Source organism: Bos grunniens, chromosome 15, assembly GCF_055505025.1.
Source record: "Bos grunniens cultivar Pamir isolate PY7600 chromosome 15, Bosgru_T2T1.0, whole genome shotgun sequence".
Lineage (NCBI taxonomy): Eukaryota > Metazoa > Chordata > Mammalia > Artiodactyla > Bovidae > Bos > Bos grunniens.
The window spans coordinates 72,684,830-72,711,611 of record NC_141179.1 but is presented as its reverse complement, the minus strand read 5'-3'; the positions used below and the strand labels follow the sequence as shown (position 1 = coordinate 72,711,611).

Sequence of the window (26,782 nt, the reverse complement as noted above, 5' to 3'; positions counted from 1 at the left end):
CACACACACAGAGTATATGTATGCATGGATATGTTTTGGGTTGGTCAAAATGTTCATTTGGATTTTCCCATATCATCTTATGAAAAAGCCCAAACAAACCTTTTGGCCAACCCATTATGTGTATACGTGCCTATTTATTTTTATATGTATCTATCTGTCCATCTGTCTATGAATATCATAGCTTTAAAATAATGGAGATTTTTTATTAATATTAATAAGATTTAATATTAACTCTTTGTCCTTGTCCCTTAACACATTTATATCGCTTGCCTGAAACCCTTGTAGTCACATTTGAATTTGTAACTGTAACTTTATATATATTTTCCAGTCATTTCAGTTGTACATGCTTTGTGCCCTTAACAAGATGAGTCCAAAAAGATTATTGTCTCTTTTATGTTCTTCAGGACCCAGGTACATCAACTCTTGAATTTGAGAACAAAATTTTGTGTGCTTATGTGTTTTTTTTTTTTTTTTGAGAATTTATCAGAGCCTCAAAAGATCTTATTACCCAAAGAAATTTTAAAGGTCTCATAAAGACCTCTGAATTCATATTCATTATTTTATGACCTCCATTATTTTAAGGATAGAAAAAGAAAGTGTTTTGACCAAGGGTCTATAATATAGTATATACTGTACAAATTAATGCCAGACTATGGCTCAGATGGTAAAGAATCTGCCTGCAATGCAGGAGCTGCAGGATACCTAGGTTTAATCCCTGGGTTGGGAAGATATCCTGGAGAAGGGAATGGCAACCCACTCTAGTATTCTTGCCTGGAGAACCCCATGGACAGAGGAGCCTAGCGGGCTACAGTCCATGAGGTCGCAAAGAGTAAGACACAACTGATTGGCTAAGTACACAAGACTAGCAAGAGGCCATGTGACTAGCAGGCAAAATGCTGCTTTCAAGAATTCAATCTGTGTTTAGATTTTTCATCAATATTTGCTTCAGTTTTGTACACCCTATACAATTTTGGGAGAAGGAAATGGCCACACACTCCAGTATTCGTACCTGAGAAATCCTATGGTCAGAGGAGCCTGAAGGGCTACAGTCCCCAGTTAAAAAGCATCAGACACAACTGAGCACGCACACACACACAGTTTTTGGTAAAGATAGGCAAAAGAGAGAATGAGTAACCTAGTCCCAATTTCAAAAAGAAAAATTTGAATCATTTCTTCTAAATTCCATAAGAAAAGCTACATTGTGTGATTCTGCTCTGGCTGTGTTGATCGGGGCAGGGGATTAATAAATTTTCAATAGAATAAATTTATTTCATAGAATAAATTTTCAATCGTGATGATGATGTGTCACCAAGAAAATGATGTGAGTTTTTAGGAAGAATGGTGTCAGAGTGTATTTCCTCTAGTGTCTTACTTAGGGATGCTTTTCTTTCCCCAAGTTACTGTGGTCAGCAACATCCCACTTTCCTATAAATGAAAAGACATTTCGGGGAAAAAAAAGAGTGATGGGGGAAAGAATGAGGACAACTGTCCATCTTAGAGACCATTTAGTGCAAATGCAGATGCCTCTGAGCAAAGAATTTTTGCTTCAAGTGTAGTTTTTTTCCTGTAATTCTTTTCCAAAATTCCACTTCATTCACTTCAATCGCATGTGCATTGGACTGTTCTATGTAAAGCGGCAGTTTACTCAGGAAGTGGTTCTTTTTCAGCATGTTTAAATCCCAAGATGAAATGCCACTTCAGAAAGCTGCAATCTTCATGGCACTGGAGAGTTTCGGGAGTGCAGAAACTTCTTTTCTGAACTCATTCTCCTGTTTAGAAAAGTAGTTTAGGTTTCACAAGTCCCACCCATCTGTTGTGTTTCCTTGAAAAGCACAAAGGATAAAAATAAGCTGCGTGATCTCTTGAGAAAATTGTGTTTGTAATCTATTTCCTCCTGAAAGTGATTTCAAAAGTACATTTGAGCCACCTTTGAAAGGCAAAGAAAAATCCCTCTGTTCCTTTTCAGTCAATATTACTTATGACTTACTACCTCTTATCTTATGCTTTTCTTTTCTTTCTTCTCCCTGCTCTGTCCACTTGGAAATCAAAGACAAGACAGTCAAAAGCTATTAGGGAGAGAGACTTGACAATTCCAAAAGAATATCAGTTCAGTTCAGTTCAGTCGCTCAGTCGTGTCCGACTCTTTGAGACCCCATAAATCGCAGCACGCCAGGCCTCCCTGTCCATCACCAACTTCCGAAGTTCATTCAGAATCACATCCATCGAGTCAGTGATGCCATCCAGCCATCTCATCCTCTGTCCTCCCCTTCTCCTCCTGCCCCCAATCCCTCCCAGCATCAGAGTCTTTTCCAGTGAGTCAACTCTTCTCAAGAGGTGGCCAAAGTACTGGAGTTTCAGCTTTAGCATCATTCCTTCCAAAGAAATCCCAGGGCTTATCTCCTTCAGAATGGGCTGGTTGGATCTCCTTGCAGTCCAAGGGACTCTCAAGAGTCTTCTCCAACACCACAGTTCAAAAGCATCAATTCTTCGGCATTCAGCCTTCTTCACAGTCCAACTCTCACATCCATACATGACCACAGGAAAAACCATAGCCTTGACTAGATGAACCTTTGTTGGCAAAGTAATGTCTCTGCTTTTGAATATGCTATCTAGATTGGTCATAATTTTCCTTCCAAGGAGTAAGCATCTTTTAATTTCATGGCTGCAGTCACCATCTGCAGTGATTTTTGGAGCCCCCATAAATAAAGTCTGACACTGTTTCCACTGTTTGCCCATCTATTTCCCATGAAGTGATAGGACCGAATGCCATGATCTTTGTTTTTTGAATGTTGAGCTTTAAGCCAACTTTTTGACTCTCCTCTTTCACTTTCATCAAGAGGCTTTTGAGTTCCTCTTCACTTTCTGCCATAAGGGTGGTGTCATCTGCATATCTGAGGTTATTGATATTTGTCCCAGCAGTCTTGATTCCAGCTTGTGTTTCTTCCAGCCCAGCGTTTCTCATGATGTACTCTGCATTTAAGTTAAATAAACAGGGTGACAATATACAGCCTTGACGAACTCCTTTTCCAGTTTGGAACCAGTCTATTGTTCCATGTCCAGTTCTAACTGTTGCTTCCTGACCTGCATACAGGTTTCACAAGAGGCAGATCAGGTGGTCTGGTATTCCCATCTCTTGAAGAATTTCCCACAGTTGATTGTGATCCACACAGTCAAAGGCTTTGGCATAGTCAATAAAGCAGAAATAGATGTTTTTCTGGAACTCTCTTGCTTTTTCCATGATCCAGCAGATGTTGGCAATTTGATCTCTGGTTCCTCTGCCTTTTCTAAAACCAGCTTGAACATCAGGAAGTTCACAGTTCACCTATTGCTGAATCCTGGCTTGGAGAATTTTGAGCATTATTTTACTAGCGTGTGAGATGAGTGCAATAGTGCAGTAGTTTGAGCATTCTTTGGCATTGCCTCTCTTTGGGATTGGAATGAAAAGTGGCCTTTTCCAGTCCTGTGGCCACTGTTGAGTTTTCCAAATTTGCTGGCATATGAGTGCAGCACTTTCATAGCATCATCTTTCAGGATTTGAAAGAGCTCAACTGGAATTCCATGACCTCCACTAGCTTTGTTCATAGTGATGCTTTCTAAGGCCCACTTGACTTCACATTCCAGGATGTCTGGCTCTAGGTCAATGATCACACCATCGGGATTATCTGGGTCGTGAAGATCAAGAATATTTAATGGGTGGAAATAGAGTTGAGCTATTTCAAATCCTAAAAGTTGATGCTGTAAAAGTGCTGCATTCAGTATGCCAGCAAATATGGAAAACTCAGCAGTGGTCACAGGACTGGAAAAGGTCAGTTTTCATTCCAATCCCAAAGAAAGGAAATGCCAAGGAATGCTCAAACTACTGCACAATTGCACTCATCTCACATGCTAGCAAAGTAATGCTCAAAATTCTCCAAGCCAGGCTTCAACAGTACATGAACTGTGAACTTTCAGATGTTCAAGCTGGATTTTGAAAAGTCAGAGAAACCAGAGATCAAATTGCCAACATCTGTTGGATCATCAAAAAAGCAAGAGAGTTCCAGAAAATCTTTATTGACTCTGCCAAACACTTTGACTGTGTAGATCACAACAAACTGGAAAATGCTTAAAAAGATGGGAATACCAGACCACCTGACCTGCCTCCTGGGAAATCTGTATGTAGGTCAAGAAGCAACAGTTAGAACTGGACATGGAACAACAGACTGGTTCCAAATCAAGAAAGGAGTACATCAAGGCTGTATATTGTTACCCTGCTTATTTAATTTATATGCAGAATACATCATGAGAAATCCTGGACTGGATGAAGCACAAGCTGGAATCAAGATTGCCGGGAAAAATATCAATAACCTCAGATATGCAGATGAAACCACCCTTACAGCAGAAAGCGAAGAAGAACTAAAGAGCCTCTTGATGAAAGTGAAAGAAGAGAATGAAAATGTTGGCTTAAAGCTCAACATTCAGAAAACTAAGATCATGGCATCTGGTCCCATCACTTCATGGCAAATAGATGGGGAAGCAATGGAAACAGTGATAGACTTTATTTTTTTGAGCTCCAAAATTACTGCACATTGTGACTGCAGCCATGAAATTCAAAGATGCTTGCTCCTTGAAAGAAAAGTTATGACCAACCTAGACAGCATATTAAAAAGCAGAGACATTACTTTGCCAACAGAGGTCCATCTCATCAAAGCTATCGTTTTTCCAGTAGTCATGTATGGATGTGAGATTTGGACTATAAAGAAAGCTGAGCACTGAAGAATTGATGCTTTTGAACTGTGGTGTTGGAGAAGACTCTTGAGAGTCCCTTGGACAGCAAGGAAATCTAACCAGTCCATCCTAAAGGACATCAGTCTTGAATATTCATTGGAAGGACTGATGCTGAAGCTGAAACTCCAATACTTTGGCCACCTGATGTGAAGAACTGACTCATTTGAAAAGACACTGATACTGGGAAAGATTGAAGCAGAAGAAGGGGACAACAGAGGATGAGATGGTTGGATGGCATCACCGACTCAATGGACATGAGTTTGAGTGAACTCCAGGAGTTGGTGATGGACATGGAAGCCTGGCGTGCTATAGTCCATGGGATTGCAAAGAGTCAGACTCAACTGATTGACCAAACTGAACTGAACTACTAACCAGATGAAGCGCAATCTGAAAGAACCCATAGGGATGGTGACATTTTTCATATTAGCAAAGAAAATAAAAGTCTCAAAGGAATTTTATTTTAAAAAGTATTTGGGGTAACTCTAAAGCACCCGAGTTTTATTGAGTACACACTATGAGAGTGTTAGTCACTCAGCCATGTCTGACTCTTTGTGACCCTACTGACTGTAGTCAACCAGTCCCTCTGGCCATAGAATTCTACAGGCAAAAATATTGGAGTGTGTGGCCATTCCCTTCTCCAGAGGATCTTCTCGGCCCTGGACAGAACTGCATTGCAGGTAGACTCTTTCCTATCTGAGCCACCAGGTAAGCCTAGATATCATGAGCATTGCTCTATGAATACATCCAGAAGAAAATGCAAGGGAATAACTGGACAAAGTCTAACCCTTAAGTCACCATTTATAGGTGAGGAAATAAAATGTAGGTGTTTGAAAAGTAAGTTAACAACAAAATGATGTGATTGGTATAGATTAAAAGTACTAAAGGAAATTCTCAAAACATCCTTGATTAAAGAGTGCATGGTTATTTTTAGTATCTGTAATCAATTTTTTCCACTTATGTAAAGTTTAAAATGATTGGACTTTTTCCTATGCATTATCTCTTATCCCTGAACTGACAACTTAAAGTGTATGTCTCATTTCATATCTCAGATGGATAAACTGGAGTTCATATGTTTTTGGTAACTTTCCCAGTGATATATGGTTATAGGATATTAGATTTATGACCTGAACTCCTGTTTTGTGAGTCATCATCCTAAACTGATGCAGGATGATCAATGTAAACGAATTGCTAGAACTTAAAAGAGGTCTTCTCTATTCATTTTTTAATTCATCAAGTTTGTACAGAATGATCAAAATATTTCTGCCACTTTACTAGGCACTGGGCATATCTGCATAACTAAAACATAGCTCCTGCTTTCTCAGAGAAGCATAAGTAAAGAAACATAAGCAATACCTACTAAATGAAAAGTAAAAGGGAAAGTCTCTCAGTCATGTCTGACTCTTTGCAACCTCGTGGACTATACAGTCCATGGAATTCTCCAGGTCAGAACTGGAGTGGGTAGTCTTTCCCTTCTCCGGGGGATCTCCCCAACCCAGGGAGCAAACCAGGTCTCCTACATTGCAGGTGGATTCTTTACCAGCTGAGCCACAAGGTAAGCCCTAAATACCTACTAGATAAGATCAGATCAGTCACTCAGTCCTGTCTGACTCTTTCCAACCCCATGAATCACAGCACGCCAGGCCTCCCTGTCCATCACCAACTCCCGAAGTTCATTCAGACTCACGTCCATCGAGTCAGTGATGCCATCCAGCCATCTCATCCTCTGTCTTCCCCTTCTCCTCTTGCCCCCAATCCCTCCCAGCATCAGAGTCTTTTCCAATGAATCAACTCTTCGCATGAGGTGGCCAAAGTACTAGAGTTTCAGCTTTAGCATCATTCCTTCCAAAGAAATCCCAGGGCTGATCTCCTTCAGAATGGGCTGGTTGGATCTCCTTGCAGTCCAAGGGACTCTCAAGAGTCTTTTCCAACACCACAGTTCAAAAGCATCAATTCTTCGGCGCTCAGCCTTCTTCACAGTCCAACTCTCACATCCATACATGACCACAGGAAAAACCATAGCCTTGACTAGATGAACCTTTGTTGGCAAAGTAATGTCTCTGCTTTTGAATATGCTATCTAGGTTGGTCATAACTCTCCTTCCAAGGAGTAAGTGTCTTAATTTCATGGCTGCAGTCACCATCTGCAGTGATTTTTGGAGCCCCCATAAATAAAGCCTGACACTGTTTCCACTGTTTCCCCATCTATTTCCCATGAAGTGGTAGGACCGGATGCCATGATCTTCGTTTTCTGAGTGTTGAGCTTTAAGCCAACTTTTTGACTCTCCTCTTTCACTTTCATCAAGAGGCTTTTGAGTTCCTCTTCACTTTCTGCCATAAGGGTGGTGTCATCTGCATATCTGAGGTTATTGATATTTGTCCCGGCAATCTTGATTCCAGCTTGTGTTTCTTCCAGCCCAGCGTTTCTCATGATATACTCTGCATATAAGTTAAATTAACAGGGTGACAATATACAGCCTTGATGAACTCCTTTTCCAATTTGGAACCAGTCTGTTGTTCCACGTTCAGTTCTAACTGTTGCTTCCTGACCTGCATACAAATTTCTCAAGAGGCAGATCAGGTGGTCTGGTATTCCCATCTCTTGAAGAATTTTCCACAGTTTATTGTGATCCACACAGTCAAAGGCTTTGACATAGTCAATAAAACAGAAATAGATGCTTTTCTGGAACTCTCTTGCTTTTTCCGTGATCCAGTGGATGTTGCCAGTTTGACCTCTGGTTCCTCTGCCTTTTCTAAAACCAGCTTGAACATCAGGAAGTTCATGGTTCACATATTACTGAAGCCTGGCTTGGAGAATTTTGAGCATTACTTTACTAGCGTGTGAGATGAGTACAGTTGTGCGGTAGTTTGAGCATTCTTTGGCATTGCCTTTCTTTGGGATTGGAATGAAAACTGACCTTTTCCAGTCTTGTGGCCACTGCTGAGTTTTCCAAGTTTGCTGGCATATTGAGTGCAGCACTTTCACAGCATCATCTTTCAGGATTTTGAAATGCCTACTAAATACCTACTAAATATCAGAGGATAAATGACTGAGGGAAAAATGATTAAATAGTATTCATTAAAACTCTTCAAAGTCTTGGGTTGTTAGACTGGAGCCACCTCCAAGAAGAACTCATGTATAATCCAGACATAAAACGTGGTTCATGACATCGAGGATATGAGAACCCAGGGAGAAAGAAGTGCTCTTAAAAGGGTCACCATCTCAGAAGAGAGAAGCTTACCAGTTGAGACAAAAGGAGACAGTTTCAGGCTGTTAGGAACTCGGTCTTCAAAGGGAAGAATGTCTGTTTTTAAATTCTGCAATGCTATAATATTCTAGCTGTGGGAATTTGAACAAGTTTCTGTACACTCACAATGGATTACTGAAAAGAGAAATTAAGGAAATAATTCCATTTACAATCACATCAAAAAGAATAAGATACTTAGAAATATGTTTAACCAAAGAGGTAAAAGATCTGCATACTAAAGAAAATAAATTGAAGAAAACACAACTAAATAGGAAGATATTTCAAATCCATGGATTAGAAAAAATGATTGTCAAAATGTCTATACTACCCAAAATAATCTACAGATTCAATGCAAATGCCATTAATATTCCAATGGCTTTTATTATAGAAATAGAAGAAACCTAAAATTCATATGGAGCCACAAAAGACCTCAAACAGCAATCTTGAGAAAGAATAGCAAAGCTGAACACGTCACACTTTCTGACTTCAGACTATATCACAAGGCTCAGAAATGAACCCATGCATATGGTCAATTGATTTTTCTACAAAGTCTCCAAGAATAAGTAATGCAGAAGACAGTTTCCTCAATAAAAGGTGTTGAGAAAACTGGACATCCACATGCAAAAGAATGAAATCTCTGTCTTACACAGTACAAAAATATCAACTCCAAATAGATCTTGAACCTGAACATAGGACCTGAAACTACAAAGTTCCTAGAAGAAAGTATTAGGAGTATGCTCCTTGGCATTGGTCTTGGCGATTATTTTCTGGATTTTATACCTAAAACAAAGGCTAAAATAAACAAGTGGGACTACAACAAATTAAAAAGTTTTTGCAAAGCAAAGGAAATCATCATCAGAATGAAAAGTCAGCATATGGAATGGGAGAAAATGTTTGCAAACCACATATCCAATAAGTGGTCTGTATCCAAAATATACAAGGAATGAATACAACTCAACACCCCCTCAAAATTCTGATTAAAAGTGAAAAAAGGACCTGAATAATAATTTTTCCAAAGAAAATATACAAATGACCTACAGGTACCTGAATTATAATTATAAGTGAAATGCAAATCATTAGGAAATGCAAATGTGAGACACTACCTCACACATTTTGGGATGTCTACTATAAAAAAGACAACAATATCAAATGCTTGCAAGGATGTGGAGAAAAAGGAAGCATTCATACACTGTTGCTGGGAATATAAACTGGTTCAGGTATTACAGAAAATGGTGTGGAAATTTCAAAGAATACTTTGGCCACCTGTTGCAAAGAACTGACACATTGGAAAAGACCATGATGCTAGGAAAGACTGAAGGCAGGAGAAGGTGATGACAGAGGACAAGATGGTTGGATGGCATCACTGACTCAAGGGGCATGAGTTTGAGCAAACTCCAGGGAGTTGGTGATGGACAGGGAGGTGTGGTGTGCTGCAGTCCATGGAGTCACAGAGTTGGACATGACTGAGCCACTGAACTAAACTGAACTGATGGAGATTTCTTAATGAACAAAAGATAGAACTATCATATGATCTAAAACCCTTCTTCTGAGTAAATATCCAGAATTAATGAAATAATTATCTGAGAGAAATATCTGTATTTCCTTGTGTATCACAGCAGTTCAATGTGTATATATATATAAACACACACACACACACACATATATATATAATTTATGCATATACATATATATGGATTAATATAATATACTAAGCATAATATCCACACAATGGAATATTGTTTGGCCTTACAAAAGATGTAAATCCTGCCATTTTCAACAACATGGATGAATCTGGAGGGCATTATGCTAAGTGAAATAAGCCAGACAAATACAACATGTACTTCATGGTATGACTTACACATGGAATCTGAAAAAAAAGAGAAAAGAGTTGAATTCATAGAAACAGAGTAGAAAAGTGTTTGCTGGGACTGGTGTGAGGGTGAGGCAAGTAAGGAGAAGCTGATAAAGGGGTGCAGACTTTCGGTTATAATAGGAATAATGCCTGAGGATCTAATGTTTGGTGACTGTAGCTGATAATGCTGTATCATGTAATTGAAATTTTGCTCAGAAAGTAAAACTTTAGTGTTCTCACAAAAATATAAAGGCAATAAAAAAGTAAAATTTAGATTAAAGTTTATTGGAAAAAATAATGCACAGGCAATGGGCAGTAAAATCAGGGGTGACTCTGTTCTCCAAGTTACACATAATAGAAGAAGATGCTTTGTGTAACAAAACCAGGTTCTTTGATACCAGTGGAGATAACAGAACCCTAAAATAACAGGAATCAGAGATTCTTTGACTCGTTTTATGGTCTAAGCCACTTTTCAGATCTAGAGCCCAGGTTTTGAAGCTGAAGCTGTCTCATCAGGAAGAAAGAATTTCAACACCAAATGTGCTCAGTAATGACTTGCTCTCCTTTTTCAGTAATGAAAATCATACACTGAGGAAAAAAACAATGACCAGACAATGTAAGGACTGTTGGACACAGGAGCTGAGTTTTCAGTGACACCCAGATGCTATTCATTGATGCTATTAGAGTGAATGAGGTAATAAATGGTATCTTTATCTGTATCCAGCTTATGGTGATCCACTAGGTCTATAGAGTTAACCTGTGGTTATTTCCCAGTCTCCAAAGATCAGTTGGAATGGACATACTTGATAATTTACACACTTATATTATTCCCTGACCCATGGACTAAGATTTATCATAGTAAGGAAAGTCAAGTGAAATCCTCTGAAACTGCCCCCTTTCTAGTCTTAGAGTATGAAAGTAGATTTCCTCCAAACTCAATCAAACAGCACTTCTTATTGCAGCGGCTACATCAAACATGGAATGTTTACCGAAAGTGGTTGGCATGGTCTTAGATAAATATAGTCATTGATTGGCAGCCATGTTCTTTTCCATTACTACCAAAAGGAGGGCAGAAAGCAGTTTACCATCACAGAAGACAGACAACAGTCTACATTTATATTCTTGTCCAGGGTTATGACAAGAAATGACGAGAAAAGAAAGGGTTATATGAACTTCCTTGATAGCTCAGTTGGTAAAGTATCCGCCTGCAATGCAGGAGACCCTGGTTCAATTCCTGGGTTGGGAAGACCTGCTGGAGAAGGGATAGGCTATCCACTCCAGTATTCATTGGCTTCCCTTGTGGCTCAGCTGGTAAAGAATCCGCCTGCAATGCAGGAGACCTGGGTTTGATCCCTGGGTTGGGAAGACCCCCTGGAAAAGGGAAAGGCTACCCACTCCAGTATTATGGGCTAGAGAATTCCATGGACTGTATAGTCGCAAAGAGTCAGACACGAGTGAGCGACTTTCACTTCACCAGGGTTATGTTGACATTCTCACCCTCTGTACTGTTATAGTATAAAGGGACTTTGACTATGTGATTTTTCCACATAAACTTCCCTTGACTCAGTAAATCATTAGCACAACAATAATCAAATCATATGAGCAAGGAATGTTAAGTAGATTGTGGGCCTTGGTATGAATACTGGATCTGGAAGGTGGGAAATAAAGCCTATGAAAATTTGGAAATTATGTCAGGAAATCTCATCCAAAATAAAGGATAAATTATTGTTTCTTTTAACCTCAAAAATAAGAAGAAAGCATAATGTTTGGTATTATCTTCAGCTTCTAGAAATAGAATATTTATAGAAAAACAATTATGTTTCATATAGGGTGACAAGATTTCAATGCGTATATACTTATGGCTTGGGTCATACAGCTGAGCAAACTCTTTGGTACAAAAATTACCTGTGGTAGGAAAAACATTATACATTTATAGCTCAATCTCTGATGAGAATTATGATATAAGCTGAAAAAAATTCCATGTCATCTCCAACAAAGAATTATGCACCTTAAGAAAAAAGCAGCCCATATGGATATCCAATTTTATCAACACCATTTGTAGAAAAGACTGTCATTTCAGTGCTGTATATTCTTGGCAACCTTGTCAAAGATCAGTTGATTGTTTACGTGTGGTTTTTTTTCTGGACTTTCTATTCCATTCCGTCGGTCTATAGACCTGTGTTTATGCCAGTATCATACTCTTATAACTACTGTTGCTTTGTAATATATTTTGTAATCAGAAAGTGTGGTGATTCCAGCTTTCCTCTTCCCTCCTAAGATTGTTTAGGCCATTTTGGGTTCTCTGTGGTGTCACGTGAAGTTTTGGACTGTTTTTCTATTTCTATTTTTTAAAAATGCCACTGGGATTTTGATAGGCATTGACTGATTTTGTAGATCACTTTGGATAGGTCATTTAACATAAATCTAGTCTTCCAGTTAATGAAAATGGATGTCTTTCCAAATTAAAAAAAAAATTCTTCCATAAATGTTTTGTAGTTTTTAGTTCTATCAGCTGAGAGAGACCATATGATAAGATGAAAATGGTAGAGCCAGGATCATCCAAGAGCTGGTCAGTAACACAGGCAGGTACACGAAAAGTTGGCTCAGAAAAATATAGTGTCTCTACAGTCACACTGCTATTGCTCGCTCAGCTCAAACCTATTGGTCACAGACGATTCCCTTTGAAGGAGGAGGAAGAAAAAGAGCTTGATTCAATATTGTATGAGCCAAAAATTCTGAACTTGATTTATGTATGGGTATATTGTATGAGCCACAAATTGATGGTCTCTGTATTACAGTCTCACATAGAGTAGTCCTTAAAGACAGCAGAGATGGGAAATACTCCCAATGAGCAGAGCTACCTTCTTATCTTCTTTATATGAAGAAAAGTGGCCAAAATTAAGAATACATATGGATTTTTGATGAGTGTGCATTATTGGCAAAGGGAAAGAATGCAGTATTAGATAAATTCCAATTAGAAGTATTAGGGGCCATATATTAGAGTCCCTCAGTCCCTCCTTTATTAATATATATATTTCCATTTCAACCAATATATTTTGGATAAGTGAATAGATATTCTCTTTAAATTACTTTTGCTTTAAAGACTCGGGTTTGATCCCTGGGTCAGAAAGATCCCCTGGAGAAGGGCATGGCAACCCACTCCAGTATTCTTGCCTGGAGAATCCCATGGACAGAGAAGCATGACAGGCTATGGTCCCTGGGGTGACAAATAGACACGACTGAGTGGCTAGCAGTTTCGCTTTCTTTTTCATGTTTCCATTTCAACCAATACCTTTTAGATATATGGATAGATAGTCTCTTTAAATTACTTTTGTTGAAGAGAAAACATAGAAGGAAACAATGAAAATATTCTCATAGCTGGACAATGCATGCTAAGTTGCTTCAGTCTCCTCTGACTCTTTGTGACCCCATGGTCTGTAGCCCACCAGGTTCTTCTGTCTATGGGGTTTTTCAGGCAAGAATACTGGAGTGGGTTGCTGTGCCCTCCTCCAGGGGATCTTCCTAACCCAGGAAACAAACTCAGGTTTCCTGCACTGCAGGAAGATTCTGTACTATCTGAGCCATCAGGGCATCTGGGATACATTAGCAGTAGTCAGAACCCTTCAGTGTTCTTGCACTGACTACAAAGAAAGATCATTTTATCCTTCTGTAGCTGGGTAGAAAGAGGGAGCCATGTCTTTTGATAACCCAGATAACATCAGTTTGCATAAGGTTCCCCACCTCATAAAAATATTGCCTATCATAATTTGAAATATGAAATATTCGAATATTGTTTGTGTTCTGTTTCAAGCCAAACCTTCTGAAAGGAAATGATAGCTGCTTGTCCTAACTCCATTCATTCTCTTCTCCAACTTATTACCTGCACTTTTGCCATATTATTCCTCAAACTCTACTTCTCTTCCTGGTCAAAAAACCCTCCTGGGCTCTGGGATGCATACATGATACAGTCTACAAACCTTAGCCAGACATCCAACATACTTATGTCATTAAAAGTGAAAGAAAAGTGAAAGTGAAGTCGCTTAGTCGTGTCCTACTCTTTGTGACCCCATGGACTATAGCCTATCAGGCTCTTCCCTCCATGAGATTCTCCAGGCAAGAGTACTGGAGTGGGTTGCCATTTCCTTTTCCAGGGGATCTTCCTGACCCAGGGATCGAAGCCCGGTCTCCTGCATTCCAGGCAGACACTTTAACCTCTGAGACACCAGGGTCATTACCAGATATCAAAGGTCAAATCTATTTACCATTTCCTGTCCTTACACCTAGCTCATTTTTTTGGCCTTCACAGTTTTACTTCAGCAAACTCGATAAACAAGGATGCTTTTTTTTTTTTTTTTTTTAAATTTCTCTACTGCTGCTGCTAAGTTGCTTCAGTCGTGTCCGACTCTGTGTGACCCCATAGATGGCAGCCCACCAGGCTCCCCCATCCCTGGGATTCTCCAGGCAAGAGTACTGGAGTGGGTTGCCATTTCCTTCTCCAATGCATGAAAGTGAAAAGTGAAAGTGAAGTCGGGAGACCCCATGGACTGCAGCCTACCAGGCTCCTCCGTCTATGGGGTTTTCCAGGCAAGAGTACTGGAGTGGGTTGCCATTGCCTTCTACAATTTCTCTACAAGTTTATACAAATTATAAACTTGTATACAGATACAAAGTATCTGTATATAAATACAGATACAAAGTAAAATAATACTTCCTCTGTAAAGTGTTCCCTCATCTTTAAATCCTAATGTGACCTCTACCTTCTGGATAATTTGCTTGATAATTTAATGTTTATCTTAATTATATAAAAATACATATATATTACATTCCACATTTATGTGTTAAGTTTCTTTTGAATTATACTCCTATATTTGACATTTTGCATTTTGTTTGTATCCAGTATCCAGTATCTCAATAGCATTGTTTACAGTGTTATATTTTATATTTAAATAATGCATGGACTTCGTTATTACTTTTACATTTCTCCATTACAAAAGCCTAACAGCGTATCTGGTGATTTGATTTTAAAACAGAATGTATGAATAATGTTTATTAACTCAATTCAACATGCCACCCTTCTCAAGGTGACTTGCAGACTCATTTTTGATAAGCTCAGATCTCACTTAGGATTACCTGAAAGAAACTGAGTCAGTTCCGAGGATATCTTTCAAGAATGGGAAAATCATTTCTACAGAGAAAAAACAATCATTTTCTAAGCAATAAAGTTATTGAGCTATTTCAGCTGAGTAAATAGCTGTTTTCTCTATGGCATATTCAGAGGTATTTCTAATTCTTGTCATGGATTGTGACATATTTTCCCTTTGGTAAAACAACAGATAGGTGTTTTTGGAATTTCAAGCAGTTTTCAATGTAGACATTTGCAAAATGCTGATTTTCCCAAGAGTCCTTCTGGGTAAACTCATTTACTTCTTCGTTGTTTGAGGGGGATGAATTGTATAAAATGAGCTATTTAATTCCTTCTCTCTTTTTTTCATTCTACTCTGCCCTTTCATAAAATCGTCAACTTCAGAACTATATCCTGTTTCAAATTAAGCTAAAATAGTGACATCTCTCCTGAGCCACCATTGGTAAAGGATCCCTCTGCCAATGCAGGAGTCACAGGAGACATGGGTTCAATCCCTGAGTCAGAAAGATCCCCTGGAGTAGGAAATGTCAACCCACCCCAATATTCTTGCCTGGAGAATCCCATGGACAGAGGAGCCTGGTGGGCTACAGTCTATGGGGTCGCAAAGAGTAGTACGTGAATGAAGTGACTTAGCACGCACAGATGAGAAAACAGATGAAGTAACTTGCCTGTGGTCCCCCAGCTAGTAAGAGAAAAAGCCAGGATTTTTAATTGATGATTATTTTACTATAAAGTTCCTCATCTTCTTTCTACAGAACAGGATCCATATTACAGAATTACTTTTAAAGAATAAACATTTCGTAGAATTATCTTGATGAGAACGGTCTACTTGCAAACAAACAGCTTTCTCTCTTTGGGGAGGAACTTTTTCATCTACTTCAGATGATCTGAGGGAGCCTGAGAGTCCCAGAATAATGTCTGGTCTGCAGGTGTGACTCGAAGCCTGGGGTAAGGAGTTGTGACTGTAAATTTCCAAACAAACAAAACACAGTCTTCTGTCCCTCGGAGTCACAGAAGTGGTGAAGTATTTGATGGCCTTCAGTAGTATCCAGGAATACTTCCATTTCCACATAATTGCTGCTCCTACCTAGGAACCTTTTCTTAAATCAATTTGGAGCTACAATTTAGCAAGGAGTTCCCACCTCCCACCCTTGCATTTCATCTCCTTAATACCTTTCACCTTTTCCTGCTTCCTTATAGACAAATCAAGAAAACAGCTGGAGCTTGAGGGGCCCCAAGAAGCTGCTTGCTCCTTACCCCACACTCAGCTTGATCTCTTGGAAATTGCCAACCCTGGAGAGAAGCAGTTTTGACTTCCCTTCTGGCCTGGAAAAAATACAAAGGGAACTTAAGGCAAGAAATATTTTAATGTCTTTTTCCACTCGCTTTCAGTCTCCGTGATAGCCATCTAATCCACAGACTGAGGCTAATGCATGTGGAAGGGGAGGAAATCGTCTCCGCGTGTGTGCTCCTCTGACATTTTGATAAGAGCACGAGATGGGGAGGTGGTGCATCCCCTAAACTACCTTTCTAAAGACATGCCTTTGCAGAGCTCCTCAGAAAGCTTGGCAGCCCTGCTTGTAGCCTGCGGGGGGGAGATTGACAAAAGATTTCAAGAGTAAACAGACCCAGGGAAACACATTTGGCAGGTGTCTCTACAAATGTCTCTATAATTTAATACATTCTTGCATTTTGCTTTAGAATAATTCTGTCCACTTCCATTGAAAAAAAAAATGCCATTTGTGCCTTAAACTGTTTTTACAGGATGTTTATCTTGGTTTATTTGCTTCTTTATAGAATTAGAATTGATTGATAGAAGACTTGAAAAGGACTTTAAACATGTTTAATATTATTATTTTGTAATTAATGTGTTAATGTTAACATTATTCATATTTTTCATGGAAATGTTTCTTTGAAGGAAAGCTTATTTGAACCTCAACATGGGAAATCAATCATCAGGACTGCTTTATTTTTATTTTCTTTCTTAAAAATTTATTTGGTTTACTGGCTCTTCACTGTGTCCTTAGAGCTCTTAGTTGTGGCGTGTGGGATCTAGGGATCAAACCCTGGCCCCCCGCATTGGAAGCGCAGAGTCTAATCCACCAGACCATCAGGGAAATCTCAGGACTGTTTCAGATGAAACATGACCAGAGGGTCTGGCTGCCTCCCTGTCTCCCCAGTTCTTGGAGATCAAGAAGGTGTTCTATAAAGCTCACTTGGAATACTAATGAATTTATCCAAACTCCTCTGGAGCAAGATGGAGGAGAGTGAAATAGTTCATCAGGCTATGTTACTAACAGAGCTGACTGTAAACTATAGATTCTTGATTCTTGTCACCATCTTTGAGGTTGGGTCAATCTTTTCAGTCTAGAGGAAAAAATAAATTACTTAAAATGGAAAATATTTAAAAGAAAAAATGAGTAATTTTCTCAATGACTGGGCTATAAATAATTATCTTGTGACAGAAAAAGTTTCTCACTCATAAATAGGAATGTGTTAACCCACAGTGGAAATGTCATGCCAATGATAGGCGTTTGTCTCGTTCAGTAAATTTCTTTCTGACTTATAAGTTCTCCTTGATCCAGGGAAGGCATCATACATGTGTCTCCAGCCCCCTGAAATGTCCTGAGTTGCTCAAGGTGGCCTAACCTACAGCTGCCCCAGTCTGTGTATTTCTCAAGCTTGTCTTTCGTGGGGAACAACCAAAGAACCCAAGGTGCAATAGGGGAGGCATGCGTGCTCACAGGAAGACAGGCAAATCAGTCCTTCAGGAGATAAGCAAGACCCTGCTGCTGTAAGCAGGGTATGCTGTTTTGTACTGAGCCAGGCGTTGTAATCAGACACGAGGAGATGCTCTTCTGCACTGTGGAAGAGAAGCACGACGATGTGTCGGTTTGTTTAGGAAATTATTTCTACAATGTCGTCTGTGTCTCCCTGCCATCAGTGTCTCTAAATTCCTGTTTCTTTTACTACTTTTTTTTTTCTTTTTACAAATATCTAAAGTCCTTTAATCTTTCTTTCTTACTTGCTCCTTGGTTTCTTCCTCCTAATATTCTTCTGGTCCTCCTGTTCTTTCTTTTTCACTTCCCTCCTTTCTACTTATTTTTCTTATGTCCTCCGCTCTAACTCTCTTTCTCTCCCTCCTCTCCTTTCCTCTTTTCCTTTTTCTCCTTTCTGTCATTTTCTCCCTTTTGTCTCTTTACCCCCCTCCCTACTTCCTTGTTTCCATTCCTCATGTTGGCTCTTTTTCTTTTTTTCTATTTCTTCATTTATACTCTTTCCTTCTTTGATTGTTTTTCTTTTTTATTCCATTGCACTTCTTCCTACTTCCTTTCTTTCTTCCTTTCGCTCAGAATCACCTACTGAGGGGTTAAAAAATTGGGTTATTTATCCACAAACTTGAATTACTCAATAAGGGAGCTGCTTGGGGGCTTAACTCCCTGGACCTTCTGAACTGCTCAGCATAAAGGACAAATACTCCTAAGTCCAAATAATGCCGTCAGATGGAGACGCAGGGAAACTACCAGCAGGGAAGTGAACTGTCCGTACTGACTGTCAATAGGAATGGTACTGTCAGCACTGGAGATGCTTCTTTCTTTCCATCATTCCTTTTCTTTTCTTCTTTCCTTCTTCAACAGCTATGAGCATCCACATTATGCCAGGTACTATCTTAAGCACTGGGACAGGTAAATAGGCATGGCTCTAGTTTTCTTGCAAATTACACTCTAACCTATTCTGATGAGAAAAGTAATTATTAATCAAATAGTCATGAATCATCAGTGCTTCTCCATTACAATTGCCCTTAAAAATAGGAGAGAGGGAGGAAATGTCCTTGGTTATCTGAAGAACTACACTTGGGAATTCTTTTGATGTTTTGTTTTTAAATCCATACAAACTAAATGCACTATATATTTAAGTAGACCAAATTCATTTCTATCAACCTTTCTAATGGTTTGAATACTAGACGACATTTAGTTTTAAAATGTTGATACAGATAAAATCCCAAGCTGGTAGGTATTCCATTAGTATGCATAATGGTTAAAAGCTCAAGCTTTAAAGAAATAATAGAGAAGTCAGGATCAAGTACAAGCTTTTTTCTTACCAGTGGGATGGCCTCGGGCAGCTTTATTAAACTTTCTGTGACCTGGTATAGCCTTATCATCATTACCTAACTCACAGAGCCGCTGTTAGAATTTAATCGGAGAGTATAGCATTTGGCACGGTTATAGAACAGTTAACACCCTCTACATGAAATTGACCAGCATTATTATAATAATAGTGTTTTTAATTATGACTGTATTAACCATTGTTGCTATGATTTTTATTGTTGTAGTTAATTTGAGCTATAGCCAGGCAAGAGAGCATCCACTTACAGATGTTGGAGTCTGAACAAGAGCATGCCAGCAGGTCAATAAGGGAATGAGGTCAACTCTCCTAGAGTTCCTGTTCTTACACAACTGGGTACCCTAACATTGCTTCCAACCCGGTATCTCATGGTCCTGGACCCACATTACCTTAGGGTCCAACAGTCCTGAAACCCAACGAAGCTGCTGCTGAGCAGACAGTGGGTTGGATTGCCTCTGGCACAGCAGGCACTAATAGAGAGCACTGGTAGGCGGAGAGGAGGAGAAGCAGGGGGAGGATGTATTAATGATGAACCTCCCTGCCAGAAGGGGAGAAATCAGCCAGAGTGCTGATGGTGCAAAGGGAGACCAGCTGTGAGAGGTTAATGGAACATTAGGAGAGGAGAGAAATCCAAAGACAGCCAGCTGCTACCTGGGATGATGGCTTTGAGTCATCAGATTCCAAACCACCACACAGCAGACAGTCGCAGCTGGAGGTGGAGTTATGACCTCAGCCCTGCAGGGTTTGCTGAGAGGGCAGTGTACACAGGCATGTGAGGATGAAGCTCCAAGAGGCAGTGTGCTAATTCATCAGGTCTGGTGAGGCTTTGCCTTTTTCCCTTTCCTGAGTGACAGGAATCCCACAAGATAGAAGAGGGTCCAGAGGACTCACCATTGAAAACGAAGGGTTTTCAGTAGTTCTGCTCAGTCGAGTCACATCCTCCATGCCAAGACCAAAAGTCTTCAATGTTTTTTCTTTTATTTACTTTTCAATTTATTTTTAATTAGAGGATAATTGCTTTACAACATTGTGTTAGTTTCTGCTATACAACAATGTAAATCCGCCATAAGTATATGCATATTTCCCTTGCCTCTTGAGCCTGCCCCACTCCCCATCCCACCCCTCCAGGTCATCACAGAGCACCGAGCTGAGCACTCTGGGCTATACCGCGGCTTCCCACCAGCTGTCTGTTATACACAAGGCAGTGTATATACGTCAATGCCACGCTCCCAATTTGTCCCACCCTCTCCTTCCACCACCAAGGACTTCCCCACCAAGGACTTCCCTGGTGGCTCAGACAGTAAAGCGTCTGTCTACAATGTGAGAGACCTGGGTTCCATCCCTGGGTTGGGAAGATTCCCTGGAGAAGGAAATGGCAACCCACTCCAGTACTCTTGCCTTGAAAATCCCATGGACAGAGGAGCTTGGTGCAGGCTACTATCCATGGGATTGCAAAGAGTCAGGCACGACTGAACGACTTCACTTTTTCTTTCTCCTTCCCCCACTGTGTCTACAAGTCCATTCTCTGTGTCTGTGTCTCTACTCCTGTCCTGCAAGTAGGTTCATCAGTATCATTTTTCCAGATTCCATATGTATGTGTTAATATATGATACCTGTTTTTCCCTTTCTGGCCTACTTCACTCTGTATAACAGGTTCTAGGTTTATCCTCATTTCATTTAACCTCATTTCAACTGACTCAAACTCATTCATTTTTTGTGGCCGAGTAATATTCTGTTGTATATATGTACCACAACTTCTTTATCCATTCATCTATCTATGGACGTTAGGTTGCTTCCATGTACTGGCTATTGTAAACAGTGCTGTAATGAACATTGGAGTACATGTGCCTTTTTGAATTGTGATTTCATTAAGGTGTGTGTCCAGTAAAGTCCTCAATGTTGATCCAGAAGGAAAATGAAGATTCTTTTGTCCCTGAAATTGACTTATCATTGGCATTTCAATATTTTAAAGAAGTGATTATGAAACTCCTGCTTGCCACTTTGGGACTGACTTGTCAGATACCTCTATTGTAGGCATAACAATCTTCATCAGACAGAGTGAGTGGACTTTTGCTGCTTATTGGTTGCCAGCATCCATTTATTCCCCCCCATGAGACCATAGTCACCTTTGAATAAATATGTAGTTCCTACTGGACCCAGTTCATGAAGACCACATCTAGTTAGCTGGCTCTCAGCTGAGTAAAAAACAGTATATGATAAAGGTAGGCTATTGCAGATTATGACTCTCTAGAAATTAAAGCTGAAGTGAAAATGAAAGTGAAATCGCTCAGTCGTGTCCGACTCTTTGTGACCCCATGGACTGTAGCCTACCAGGCTCCTCCCTCCATGGGATTCTCCAGGCAAGAGTACTGGAGTGGGTTGCCATTTCCTTCTCCAGGGGATCTTACTGACCCAGGGATCGAACCCAGGTCTCCTGAATTCCAGGCAGACGTTTTAACCTCTGAGCCAAAATACTCAAAATTCTTGAGGTTTCATTATGTCCTAGTGGAGGCCACACTATATCCACTAATAGATCACTGTTAGGTTTTTTGCTTCATATTCTTTTTAGCTACCTCTGTTTCTACAAGTTTTAAAGTCTGATTCTCTCATCTCTCAAGAAATTGTGAGCTGTCAATATTCTTTCAAGAATATTTTGGGAGCAGGTTGTTTTTATGAGAGGCGTCACTGCTCTCGGAGTTGTGACTGCCGTCACCGCGACAGCCAGCGCCGTTGGGCGGAGGTGGCGCTGCCCCTAATTAAAAAAAAAAAAAAAAAAAGAATATTTTGGCCTTCCATCAAGAAACCCAAAGATAATGAATACTTCTCAAGACACAAGATACAACTCCATGTTCCTTTCTCACTTCTGAAAAAGTATTTCTAAATTCAAGTGATTGAGAAACAATTCTGGAAAAACTTTGAATTCATTATTGCTCATTTTTTAAAATAAGACTTTCCTAATCTTCCTTACTTGATTATCAGGATAAATATAAATTTTCACAAAAAACAACTCATAATTCATAATAATAAATCTGTGTTAGAGTGTTTTCAAAAAGAGCTTCAATAATTCTTCTCAACCTTGTATGCCTGGGCTTCCCTGGTGGCTCAGACAGTAAAGAATCCACCTGCAATGCGGGAGACCTGGGTTCGATCCCTGGGTTGGGAAGATCCCCTGGAGGAAGGCATGGCAACCCATTCATGTATTCTTGCCTGAAGAACCCCCTTGAACAGAGGAGCCCAGAAGGCTACAGTCCATGGGGTCACAAAGAGTCAGACATGACCGAGTGACTAAGCACACATTGACATTGTATAACATGAACCTTTTCCGTGAGGCTTTGGCATACTCCCTATCAAAAGAAGAAATGTATGTTATCAACTTTTGGCTCTGTGCTTGAATTTTGCCAAGAGTAGCAAATGCTACACAAACAGAGGTGTCTGCACACTGGGGCTTAGCCTCTTTTACTGGTAGTGGGAACACCATGACCAAGATGGCAATGATCCTAGCTTAGACACTTGGAAATGAAGAGAACAGAGATGCTGTAGCTGACTGTTGGCAAAGCCCAGGCATATGCCTGTGGCCATTGTAGATGATGTGGTCACAACTGAGTCAATTTCTAAGTGCAAGCTTATAAAGTACCCTGGTGAAACTAGCAATTAAAAAAAAAAAGCATCTCACTGAACACAACTCAAATTGCTAAGCCAGAATCATAAGCAAATACAAGTTATTGACAGTTGTTTTACGTTTTGCTTCTGGGGTGGTTTTTCATGTAGCAATAAGTAATTGATATAGAAATTAGTAGCATAACTTGAAGCTAAGTCGCTTCAGTCGTGTCCAACTCTGTGCGACCCCATAGATGGCAGCCCATCAGGCTCCCTCGTCCCTGGGATTCTCCAGGCAAGAACACTGGAGTGGGTTGCCATTTCCTTCTCCAATGCATGAAAGTGAAAAGTGAAAGTGAAGTCTCTCAGTCGTGTCTGATTCTTTGCGACCCCATGGACTGCAGCCTACCAGGCTCCTCCATCCATGGGATTTTCCAGGCAAGAGTACTGGAGTGGGGTGCCATTGCCTTCTCCCGCATAACCTGTATGGTAGGTTACAAAAATGGGAAATATGTTTCATTGGTTTTGGGACGGGTTGACAAGGAGAGGCTGGTGAAGAACTCTTAGCAAAGGCTGGAAATACTTCAGTCCTCTATGGAAGGCTATAAAACTGGTGATCTGTGTTTTGTACCTGTTAACCAATTGATAAAACTGCTGCCTAGGGTCATCTTGGATCTGACTTGAGTTGATTATTTGTAAGATGGCCCCCGTCCATTTCACTCATCTCTTATACTAATGGTCCATTTTACATTAAAAACTGAAGTCAAATTCCCTTCAGCTTGAAATGTTTAGCTCTGTGTGTCAAGCTCAGGAAGAGAGAAATAAGATAAAGAAAATATTGTTTCATTTCCAAGCAGAATTTGGAGAAAATGTGAGGAGCCGGGACTTAAGATGGAAACTTATACTGTTCACAAATTCATTCTCCCCAACTAGAAAAAAGCTTCCAAGAGTAAGATCTTATCTGAAGATGAAACACTAAATCAGTGCTGCGACTGTGAAATTTTTTGGTGATAAACACGCTTGATTCAGATAAGTATTATCATTCCTAATTTAGAGATGATGAAACTCAAGTTCTGAAAGACAAAATCAGTGGTTTCCCACCTTTGTTCCACAGAGCGTTATGTTTGTGAATGCAGGGGGACACAGGGCGATGAGTTAGGCACGACAGACGGAAAACCAAATGGGTTGACGTGTAGGTCTTTCATCCTGCCCCCAAGAGGAAAGTTCATACTTGATCTATTATTTGTATCTGCTTTCCATGTAAAATTCTGACTGAACAGTGCTTTCTGAAGGAAAAAAGACATCATGGAGTGAATATCCTGGTGGTCCAGTGTCTCAGACTCCATGTTTCCTATGCAGGCGGCCTAGTTTCGATCCCTGTTCGGGGAACTGGATCCCACATGTTGCCGCTGAAGATCCCACAGGCCGCAACTAAGTCCAAAAGCAATCAAATAATTTTTTTTTTTTAAAGACTCTTGAAAACTCTTTGGAAAACCTCTAGTAAAAAATAGAAGGAGGATTTGGACCCAAGACCTTTAGACTCCAGAAGTTATACTCTGTACTTTGTGTCATGTTGATCAATAAACCAGGGCTGAGCGGAGGGTCTTGAAGTTTCACAGTTTTCTGCCCCAGTTGTATAAAGTTCATCCACTGCATTGATATTGCTCAAGCCAGAGACTGAGACATCTTTTCTGGTATTTGCCATAACAGTATGCAGAATATTCAAAATTTGGACTGTTCTAGAAGATTTTAGTTATTCAGTAGTTGTCATATCAGATCCTTAGGAAATACCAACAAAGGATCATATGATATGAGTGGGACTGTTCAGAAAAGATTTCAGAACTTTTTGAATCAATCAATTAATTGATTGATTTGTTAAAATTAAGGACCTGTGCTAATAACTAGAGAAAGAGACTGAAATAGACCGTCAAACTTGCTTTTTGGCTTCCAGGAGCTCACAGTGTAGAGGGGAGATGGGGCAAGTTCATTCTCCTGCAAAATGATGTCTAAAAGGAAAAGGTTTGTACAGAACACTTAGTCTTCTAAAAGGCAGAGCCCATGGTTCTTTGAATCAAGGTATCTCTCCACTAACTGGGATTCCTAATTGCTGGGACTATAAGATAAATAATGCTGTAAAATTTCCATTTTTTAAATATATCATGAAAAAGAGATGTCTCTTTCTTAGCTCCAGAGGAAGAAAAGAAAATGACATTTCTTTGGGCCTTGTTGCTGTTCAGTCACTAAGTCATGTCCAACTCTGTGACCTCATGGACTGCAGCATACCAGGCTTCCCTCTCCTCCACTATCTCCCTGAGTTTGTTCAAGTTCATGTCCATTAAGTTAGTGATGCTGTAACAATCTCATCCTCTGCCACTCTCTTCTCCTTTTGCCTTCAATCTTTCCCAGCATCAGGGTCTTTTCCAATGAATCAGCTCTTTGCCTCAGGTAGCCAAAGTATTGGAGTTTCAGCTTTAGCATCAGTCCTTCCAATGCATATTTGGGGTTGATTTTCTTTAGGATTGACTGGTTTGATCTCCTTGCAGTCCAAGGGACTGTCAAGAGTCTTCTCCAGCAGAATTCAAAAGTATCAATTCTTTGGTACTCAGCCTTCTTTGTGGTCTGACTCTCACATCTGTACATGACTATTGGAAAAAACCTTAGCTTTGACTATACAGGGCTTTGTGGTCCTTTGGGATTCCAAATGATATTTATTGGTATTATAGTTCCAACTGTGAGAGAGACTATGGACATTTCTCCTGCCCTAGGTATCTTGACATAACTCAGTCATTGTTTTAACTTGGTAAAGTATCTAAAAGTTAAACTAATTTAAAGGCGCTAAAACTATGTCCTATGAGGCTGAATATATGAAGAAACAGATATCTCAGAACAAAGACGTTCAAAGCACACCTTGGCTTCCCTTTCTTTTATCCTTCCGGCCTTCTAAGTTACTTCCAGTCTAAAAAGTCAGGGCAAAGAGAATGGAAAGTTCTATTAGCAAACATTTACATAGTAAATATCTGTGCTTACTACAGTATCAGATAGGATACCAAATACCAGTTCAGGAAGTTGTTAGAGGCTAAAGCATGAACCGTGTGTCAAATCATATATTTTTTTTTCCTTTATTATCTTTTCTTCACTTTGGGGAAATCCTTTCCTTTGAGCTAAGAATTCTTAGATCCCTTGCAGCCCAAGTTTCCCTGGCTCCCATGTCAGCTGGCTTTGGCTAACGGGAATCACTGGCTGGAGATGGGTGGTGGGAAGAGAGAAGATTGGTGTTTCTCCCCCTCTGTTTCTGACTGGGTGGCACCTCCAGAAGCAGCTGCATCTCCCTGGTGGTTCAACCCTTCACGGCTCCAACTTTCATCAACAGACATCAGCCCCTAGGCTCTCTTTCTGAACCTCCTCCCTTGTTTCTCTGTTAGAGGGTAGTAGACATTTCTGGTTGTTGTCATTTTCTGGGCTACCTCATTGTTTCCCCTTTGGCTTTGTAGCTGCTCTTCACCTTGGTAAAAAACAAACAAACAAACAAACTCCCTGCATTAAGGTCCTCTTGTTTAAAAAAAGAGTAAGGGCAAATATTGAGTTTTTGAAAATGAGTGTCTTTATTGTTGGCATAGTTTGGTAGCTTTTCAGAAAGATGGTTGCAAGAGGCCACTCTGTCTATTGCTGTGTTGTGAATACATTCAGGGCTTGTGGGTTTGACTAGGAGGAAGTAGATTTGACTTTAAGATTAAGAGTATGGGACACCAGACAAGTTCATGGAATGTTACCCACAAAAGTGCTCAACCACATTCATAATTGTAAGGGTGGGCACCATTTTCCCAAAAAGGGGCAGCTGATGAATTTCATCATTCATAAGGTAATGTGGCTGTCATGACCATGGTGTAGATTCTCTGGAATGTGGAATGGAAGGGGTGTCTTTCCAAGGGGTATCTTCCATCTTTACAGGTATCTATGTCTTTATAGAAAAGTTGATGATAAATACGTACTTGCTCTCCATTTTGTTCCTTGGAACTGGTTTCTTCCTAGTCATATTCAGGAAGTTGATTATACTTAT

General features: G+C 39.9%; 1 long non-coding RNA gene across 11 annotated transcripts in view; it reads left to right on the top strand.

The window, feature by feature from the left end:
- LOC147358453 (uncharacterized) overlaps positions 1–26,782 on the top strand; it is a 137,930-nt gene that overhangs the window by 38,573 nt on the left and 72,575 nt on the right. For 7 of the 11 annotated variants that reach the window (XR_015141680.1, XR_015141682.1, XR_015141684.1 and 4 more), the window contains one exon: positions 16,204–16,356. This is a non-coding gene — a long non-coding RNA (uncharacterized LOC147358453). Of the gene's footprint in view, positions 1–10,432; positions 10,555–16,203; positions 16,357–18,641; positions 18,715–26,782 lie in introns of those variants that run through there. The other 4 variants (XR_015141688.1, XR_015141683.1, XR_015141689.1 and 1 more) reach the window with 2 other exon arrangements.